We start from the raw sequence: 9,100 nt of genomic DNA, 5'->3' as shown, positions 1-9,100 counted from the left end.
GGTAATAAAAATTTGGCAAGGTGCCGTCTATATTTCGGACAAACTTTCCTTCCAAACCTGTTGAAAACAATTCAATATGATAATATCAAAATCTCAAATATTTCACAGTCTCTATTTCTCAGTAAAGTCAATAGACTTTTACAATATTAAATGATTCCATATCTGATCCATAATAATTTAAATATATCCAGAAAATCTCCATGTTATTTAATATGTAAAAGATATTACAAACTTTAGGGCTTTCATAATATTACAAAATACAAGGCTGAATTTCAAAAATACAATAAAAGTATAAAATACAAGATATCCTAAGTTCTACCATGTATGCAATGCAGTGCAGATGACTCTGGACTCCTGTGCAGATCTGATGTCTCACCCGGTTGTAGGTCTGCTGAGCTCCCCAACTGTGTCTCCAATACCTACGCGTTACAAAAGCAACGTGCTAAGCAGTTTTGCCTAGTGGTGCCAAATATAAAGAAATATATACTAAAATAAAGTAAATAAAGTATTTACGAATTTTTGGTGGTGCTATATGTCAGTAGACTGGATTTAGCTATTTGAATTTAATAGTACTTGAATTACTGCCTGTGTAGCCTATATACTGTGTAACACCCCAAAGTTCGGTAGTGCATTTTGCTGCTCCGGTGACCAGTGTTGTCCGGACAGCTAGGATGCCTAGAACCGTACTTCGATATGAGTGAGGAGACATAAAATAATGAAATACAAGAAAAGAAAACACAAGAAAAACAAAGGAAAAATCATAGCAAAGAAATGTGATCAAGTTAAACGAGCCGGGAAACCTAGCGATGGGTGACCGCACCGGGAAGTCACGGCGTGGACCGTTGACTAGCCCTGGACTGCGGGGAACCCTGAAAAATATTTTTAGGACTTAAATAGAACCTTATTGAAGTATAAATCTCATTAGAAAGATTAAAGAAAAATTAAATAATTAGTACAAAGAAAAGTGAGAAATCGAAAAAACAGACAAAATACGGTTTTACCGAAAAATCGGGAACGTAACCCGAACAGGGGCATTATGGTCATTTGACATCCCGAAGTGTCTTTTGACCTAAATTTCCATTAAAAATAAATAGTATTACACTTAGAAAATGAAATGAAAAATTAATTTGGTGGTACCTAAAATAAATAGTGGAAATAATGGGTTAAATGTGGATTATGGGAAAGTTAAGTTTATAATATGATTTATTTTACTTAGTGGAGCACTAAGGGGTTAATTTATCATTGAATTATGGCTGATATGGTCCACTCACCATCTGAAATCCATCTTCCTCATATTCTCTCAAAAATGGCCGAATTGAAGAACACAAAGAACTCCATGGGCGTTTGCATGCAAGCTTAATCCACCCTCCATTTTCAACTCCATTCACTTAGCTTCTTTCATGAAAAATGGTCTACACACCACAAGGAAGATATTGATACCAATTTTGGGAAGTTTAAGCAAGGTTTAACAAGCTCCAAGCATAAGGTAAGTTCATAATTTTGAGAATTTCTTTGTTAAAGTTTATGTTCATGTTATGGGTGTTAGTTTGGTGAAGGAAAATTTTGAGTTTGAAGGGTTATTGTTGTCTTCATTTTGGACAGCCATGAGTCACGTTTTTGATGAGGTATTTGTGCATATAATTGATGAGAAATAATGTTAATCATGGTGATTGAGTAACTTAGGAATTATTTCATGTTTATATGGTGAATTATGCACTTTGATAGAAATTGGTATATGGGACGGCAATGTGATGTTGAAGAATAGTTTGTGACAGCTTGTGGACACTTGAGTAATGGTATATATTGAAGGAAGTGTGGGCAGAATATTGACCTAGAAAGATTGATGATATGTATGTAAATTAACATTGTAAAGTGTATGTAAAGTTTGTAATGTTTAGGTGTGTTTGTAATAGTACTTAGAAATTGTAATTGTGAATGATTATTGGTGTGTTGAAGGTGATTGGAATCTACCCAAAATAATGCTAATGTAATGTAGAAAATGCTTTTGGTAATGTGCCAAAACAGTTTGGTAGGTAAGTAAACAAATGGCAAAGGTAAGTGTGTGTTTGAAGTTGGGGTGTGAAATGCATATTGAGGGCAGTGTATATTTTAGCCTATAACCTTGAATGTGTAACCTCAATTGGTATGAGACCAATTTGAGGTGAAACTAGGCACAAAATGTGCCAACTTTCATTGAGAAACCATGCCAAAATTCTGCTTGCAAGGTGACCTAAAAAAATGACCAATTCGGATTAGGTGCAATTAGGACCTGAAAAATGACCAATTGGGCAGCAGTGAGTGTTTAGGCCATAACTCACTCAAACCAGGTCCAATTGACCTGAAATTTTGACCAAGAATAGTTAAGACCCATACCTACAAGTCTTATGAAGACACCAAAGCCCAGAAATGATCATAAGCAAGTCAAACAACTTGCACAAGTTCGGGTCCAAAAACTGGCCGAACCAGAATTGACCAATTTGACCTAAAATTGACCTAAAATGGTACCATTTGACCAGCAAGAGTGTAATGACCATAACTTGGTCTACTTAACTCGGATTGACCTGAAATTTTGCACCGCGTGCAATAAGACATAGATCTACAAGTTTGTAGTTTTGACCGAAGCCCGAAAACCGAGGGAACTAGATCGTCCGGTTAGGTCAAACCAGTGTCCCGGAATTCAGCAATTTGCATTAAAATGCACTAAACAAGGAAATGACTTTGGTAAAACGTACCAAACCTAAAACCCTATCGAGTGTGACATATTAATGACACTAAAACCTAATTTACCTAAAACGCATCGAGGGTCGGTATATTAGGTGATTAAGTGAATAATTGAGTTCAGTGCATTATTTACCAAACACCATCGATAGAGACAGTTTAATTTAGCACTGAAACACTTCAAATTGTGTTTCTCAGTTAACAAGGACTCAGCAAAAGGGAAAGAAATACTGAGTCAAGACCAGGAGACAAATATCAGAGGTTTGTGCACAACAACTATTTCTTTTGAATTATTTTCAATTGAAATAAATATTGAATATTTATATATTATTGTTTTAAATTGTGGAAATGTATTTGAATGAATATTTATTGCTTGAAAAGCATTGTAAATGATTTGAAACTGTGAGAAATTGTTTGAATGACATTGATGGATACTTATTGATTTAAAAGCATTGGAAATGGTTTGAAACCACAGCTATCATGTATATTGATCGTATTCCTCATTAGCTTGTCTAGTGGGACGAATTGAATTCCCTCTCTGGCTGAAGAGTTGAGGTGTGTGCCTGTTGAGGACGAATTGGATGAGTACTCATATTTTTGCTAGCTAGCCATGTTATTCCTCATTAGTCATCGACTTTTGGGACGAATTGAATACCTCATTAGCCATCGGCTTTTGGGACGAATTGAACTATGGATCATGATTAAGCTGTGTGTGATTTATTGATGTGTATTGTGAGATTGTGAAATGGATTTAAACTCTCATTGACATATATTGTCTTTTGAATTCAAATATGATCTGACTTATGGAAATCTATTGTGATATTGAGAAATGAGTTTAAATTCTTATTGACATTTATTGTCTTGAAATTAATTATGATTTTAAGTATCCACTATTTACATGACTTATGAATTGTGATTTAAATTGTATTTGGTTAATGTTGTGCACCACTGAGACATTGTCTCAGCGATAGCTTTTTATTGCTGTCGCAGGTAGAGAGACAGACAAGGCAGCAGACTAGGCTGCATATACATCCAGCGAGGGATTACCTGGTATTATGAGTATACCAGTATTTTGCATTTTGTACTGTAATGTATGACACTGTATGTACATATTGTTTTTGGTTTTGAGCAGTTGTAAATTAAATTGTACCTTGAAGTTGTAAATTAATTATGAGTGTTTTGGATTGTAAAAGTTGTATTATATTTCCTTATCTCAGACTTTGAAAAATTCCTATGGAATTGGGTTGATAAATTGTTGTGTTGAGAAATATATTGGAGTTGAGATTTGGGAAAATTATTGAAGTGCTTTTTACAGGTTTTTTGAAGAACTGTTTTGTCCAAAATACAGATGGCACTCTGCCAAAATTTTTACAGAAATTCCAAATAAACCAAATGAGTTAGTTGTTTCACTTCAGTTCACCAAAGTTTTTAATACCTGTAAATAGTGCTTACCACTGTAAAATAAGTAAGAAAAGTTTTTAAAATCCCTTGTAGTGTATTTAATGGGTTATCAGTAGACGAAGTTGGTAATTCATTAGGTATACTACGGGATCATGTTATGCCTTACAGAGGGGTAGGGTGTGACATGTTTTAGTGGTATCAGAGCAAAGTTTTTAAATTCTGTTTTCACCTGTTATTTGAATGTTCTTTCTGCATAGTACAACTGCTCAATATCATTGTTTGATACATACAGTACATTACAGTATAAATATGCACTAACGAGAGTGAATATTCTTGTGTTATTGTTCAGGAAAGCTAAGATCCTCGCATTGAATATGGAAGAGGGTGATCGTTCAGTCGATCAGTCTATTGAGGCTGAGGTGCAAGGGGATGCCCCAGCTGTACAAAATGTCAGTGGTTCAAAGACACCGACCCTGCGATCTGCGATTTCTGCTCGATTCGCTCGGCCAGTGGGGCTGCAATATTCCAACAAATGGCTGGTAATGCACCTACTCAAGTCCCAATTCAGACACCCGTGGTACAACCACAGTCTCCTACGAGACAGTATGATAAATTGATGAAGTATGGGGCTACAGAGTTCAAGGGGACAGTAGATCCTCTAGAAGCTGAACAGTGGTTAGAGAGGATGGATAGGGTGTTCAAGAAACTTCATTGTATAGAGGAGCTCAGACTTGAATACTCAGTATCCTTACTACAAGGGGATGCTTATGGTGGTGGAAAACCATTCCCCACGATGCAGTAGAACTGCGATCTTGACTTGGAATGACTTCCTCAGGGAATTCAGACAGAAATACATCCCTGATGCTTATGTAGACCAGAAGCTACAAGAATTCTTAAGTTTGAAACAGAGGGGCAGATCAGTGGCTGAGTATGAAAGAGAATTTTCCCGCCTTAGCCATTATGCAATGAGTCTACTCTCTACCAGCAGGGAAAGATGCAAGAGGTTTGAAACTGGCTTGAAGCCCAGTATCAGAGTACAAGTGCTTGGCTTCAAACACACTAACTTCTCTGAACTTGTTTCTCAAGCCCTAGAGTTGGAAAGAGTTGAGTTTGAGACTGCTCCAGAGAAGAAGAGGTCAGAGAAGACAGAGAAAGAGGGAAAATCAGCAGAACAGAGTTCCAGTGGTTATACTGGAAAGAGGAAGAACTATGGGGGACATGGCAGAGGTGGCAAGAAATCTGGTAGGGGAAGATATTCAGGACAGAGACCTCCCCTATCTGGACAGCAGAGTACCAGAGGTTCCTATCCTCCCCGCCAATGTGAAACATGTGGAAGAAATCATGGTGGGATCTGCTACAAGGCTATTGGAGCCTGTTATAACTGTGGAGGCACCGGACACTTTGCCAAGGACTGCACCAGTAGTCGCAGAGTTGGACCACCTCCTACCACTGCAGAAGGGTCAGTTCAGAGCCCTGTCACTAGAAGTTCACAACCACCCAGCAGAGGTAGAGGTAGGGGTAGAGGTAGCCCAGCAGGCAGCCAAGGCACAGTGAAACAATCAGAGCAAGCTAGTGCTCCAGTCAGAGTCTATGCCATGAGACAGAGAGAAGAGGCAGAGACATCTGATGTTGTGGCTGGTACCTTCTCAACTTTTAACCAGAATGTGTTTGTGTTATTTGATCCGGGTTCTACCCATTCTTATGTGAGTGCTAGCATCATTGATTGCATTGCTGTTCCATGTACAAAAATGGACTTTGAGGTGCTAGTAACAAGTCCGCTAGGACAGGAGTTCAGGGTTAATAGGATGTATAGAGATTGCCCTTTGGTGATCCAAGGGCACACTTTCCTGTCTGATCTCATTGAAATGCCCTTCAGAGATTATGATATCATCTTGGGCATGGATTGGTTAGCTAGGCATCATGCCATGATTGGTATGGCGAAAGCAGTCACTTTTGGTCTCCTCGATGCAGTGATGTGGTGATACAAGGAGAGGCAGCTATTGCCATCAAACATCATTTAATTTGCACTAGCGGAAAAATGATCGAAAAGGGTGTGAAGCATACTTGGCACATGTGGTAGACACCCAAGTGGGGAGTCCAAAGATTGAAGGACATCCCTACAAGACATGACTTTCGGATGTGTTTCTGATGAATTGCGTGATTACCTCGGAAAGAGAAGTGCGATTTGAAATTAATGTTCTGCCTGGTGTGGATCCAATCTCCATAACGCCATACAGAATGGCACCAGCAGAGTTGAAGGAGCTGAAGATACAGTTACAAGAATTACTTGAAAAGGGCTTCATCCGCCCTAGTGTGTCACCTTGGGGAGCACCAGTGTTGTTTGTTAAGAAGAAGGATGGTACTCTCCGCTTATGCATTGACTACAGGCAGTTGAATAGGGTGACAATAAAGAACAGATATCCATTGCCTCGCATTGATGATCTGTTCGATCAATTGAAGGGTGCAGCTATATTCTCCAAAATTGATTTGCGATCTGGTTATCATCAGTTGAAGGTGCAAGAGCAGAGTATTCCAAAAACTGCTTTCAGAACTCGGTATGGCCACTATGAGTTTCTAGTAATGCCATTCGGGTTGACAAATGCTCCAGCTGCTTTTATGGATCTGATGAACACTATCTTCAGACCATATCTTGATCAATTTGTGGTGGTGTTTATTGATGACATTTTGATATACTCGAGGAGTGCAGAGGAGCATGATAGACATCTGCGGATTGTACTGCAGACTTTAAGGGAGAAACAGCTGTACGCCAAATTGTCGAAATGTGAATTTTGGTTGAAGGAAATCTCCTTTTTGGGACATGTTGTGTCAGCTGAAGGGATCAAGGTAGATTCCAGCAAGGTAGAAGCTATCCTTAATTGGAAACCGCCCAGGAACATCACAGAAATTCGCAGTTTTCTGGGTTTAGCTGGATATTACCGTCGGTTTGTGAAGGGGTTTTCTATGTTATCTTCTCCACTGACCAAGCTGCTTCGGAAAGATGTGAAATTTCAGTGGACAGATAAATGTCAGCAGAGTTTTGATGAGTTGAAGAGGTGCTTAACTGAAGCTCCAGTTCTCACTTTACCTACTCCGGGTAAAGAATACACAGTTTATAGTGATGCTTCTCACAATGGGTTAGGCTGTGTACTGATGCAAGATCGGAATGTCATTGCTTATGCATCACGCCAGCTGAAACCGCATGAGAGGAACTACCCAACACATGATCTGGAGTTAGCAGCTATTGTTTTTGCTCTAAAGATCTGGAGACACTATCTGTATGGAGAGAAATGCTACATTTTCACAGATCACAAGAGCTTGAAGTACTTAGGTACCCAGAAGGAATTGAATTTGAGGCAGAGGAGATGGTTAGAACTCATTAAAGATTATGATTGCTTAATAGACTATCAGCCAGGGAAAGCAAATGTGGTGGCTGACGCCTTAAGTCGCAAGACTATGGCAAGTCTCAGAGTTTCTCCTTTGTCCATGGTATATGAATTGAAAGCACAGCATGCCAGTTTAGAGGTTGATGATGAGGGACAGACGGTAGTTGCATGGCATGTACAGCCAGTGTTGATTGATCAGATCAGAATGGCTGCACAGAGTGATGAAAAATATCAGAAGCTGCTGAAAGAAGTCAAAGCAGGCAAGAAACGAATTCTCTGTGAGAGATGATGGTTTATTGCTACATCAGGGTAGAATGTGCGTTCCTAGTGATGTGGAATTGAGACAAGTCATTATGAAGGAAGCACATGAGTCTCCATTTGCTATGTACCCTGGTGGAACTAAAATGTACAGAGGGCTGAAGGAACATTACTGGTGGATGGGTATGAAGAGAGATATAGCTGAATTTGTTTCCAAATGCCTAACTTGTCGACAAGTAAAGGCGAACATCAAGTTCAGTGGTTTGTTACATCCTTTGTCGATGCAGTGGAAATGGGAACGAATAACTATGGACTTTATTACGGGACTTCCAAGAACACGAGTAGTCATGATGCGGTATGGGTTATAGTTGTGTGATTGACCAAGTCCGCTCACTTTTTGCGATTCGGATGGACTATAGCACGGAAAGATTGGCGGTGTACATAAATGAGATTGTAAAGCGCATGGAGTGCCAGTATCAATTGTGTCGCGAGAGATCCTAGGTTCACTTCTAGATTAGGGTAGTCTTGAGAGAGCCCTAGGAACTAGATTGAACTTCAAAGACAAAGATTCCACCCACGCAGACGGATGGCCGATCGAGAGGGTTATTCAGATATTGGAGGATATGCTACGGGCTTGTGTGATTGAATTTGAAGGTAGTTGGGATACACACTTGCCTTTGATTGAGTTTGCTTATAACAACAGCTACCAATCAAGCATAGGGATGCCTCCATATGAAGCTTTGTATGGCAGGAAGTGCAGAACTCCCCTATGTTGGGATGAAGTAGGTGAAAGGAAGATGATTGGGCCAGAAATTGTCCAGCAGACAAAGGAAAAGATCAGATTGATTAGAGATAGACTCAAGGCTGCATCAGACCGTCAGAAGTCCTATGTTGATATGAAAAGAAGAGATATTGAGTACGCAGTGGGTGATAAGGTATTCCTCAAAGTTTCTCCTTGGAAGAGAATTATGAGATTTGGCAGAAATGAGAAACTGAGTCCTCGTTTCATCGGACCATATGAAGTTCTGGAAAGAGTGGGTCCTTTGGCATATCGGTTGGCATTACCTCCAGAGCTAGCAAGGATACACAGTGTCTTCCATGTGTCCATGTTAAGGAGGTACATATCTGACCCATCTCATGTACTGTCAGTTGAACAGATTGAAGTAAATCCAGACCTCTCATATGAAGAAGAACCCATAAAAATTCTGGCTTATGAGGTGAAACAGCTGAGGAACAAACAGATACACCTGGTGAAAGTGCTGTGGAACCATCATACAGGCCAGGAAGCCACTTGGGAACGTGAAGAGGATATGAGGAGACAGCACCCACAGCTGTTCAGA

Source organism: Hevea brasiliensis, chromosome 11 (assembly GCF_030052815.1).
Source record: "Hevea brasiliensis isolate MT/VB/25A 57/8 chromosome 11, ASM3005281v1, whole genome shotgun sequence".
Classification (NCBI taxonomy): domain Eukaryota; kingdom Viridiplantae; phylum Streptophyta; class Magnoliopsida; order Malpighiales; family Euphorbiaceae; genus Hevea; species Hevea brasiliensis.
The sequence above is the reverse complement of the archived record's forward strand: the minus strand, read 5'-3'. Positions refer to the sequence as shown.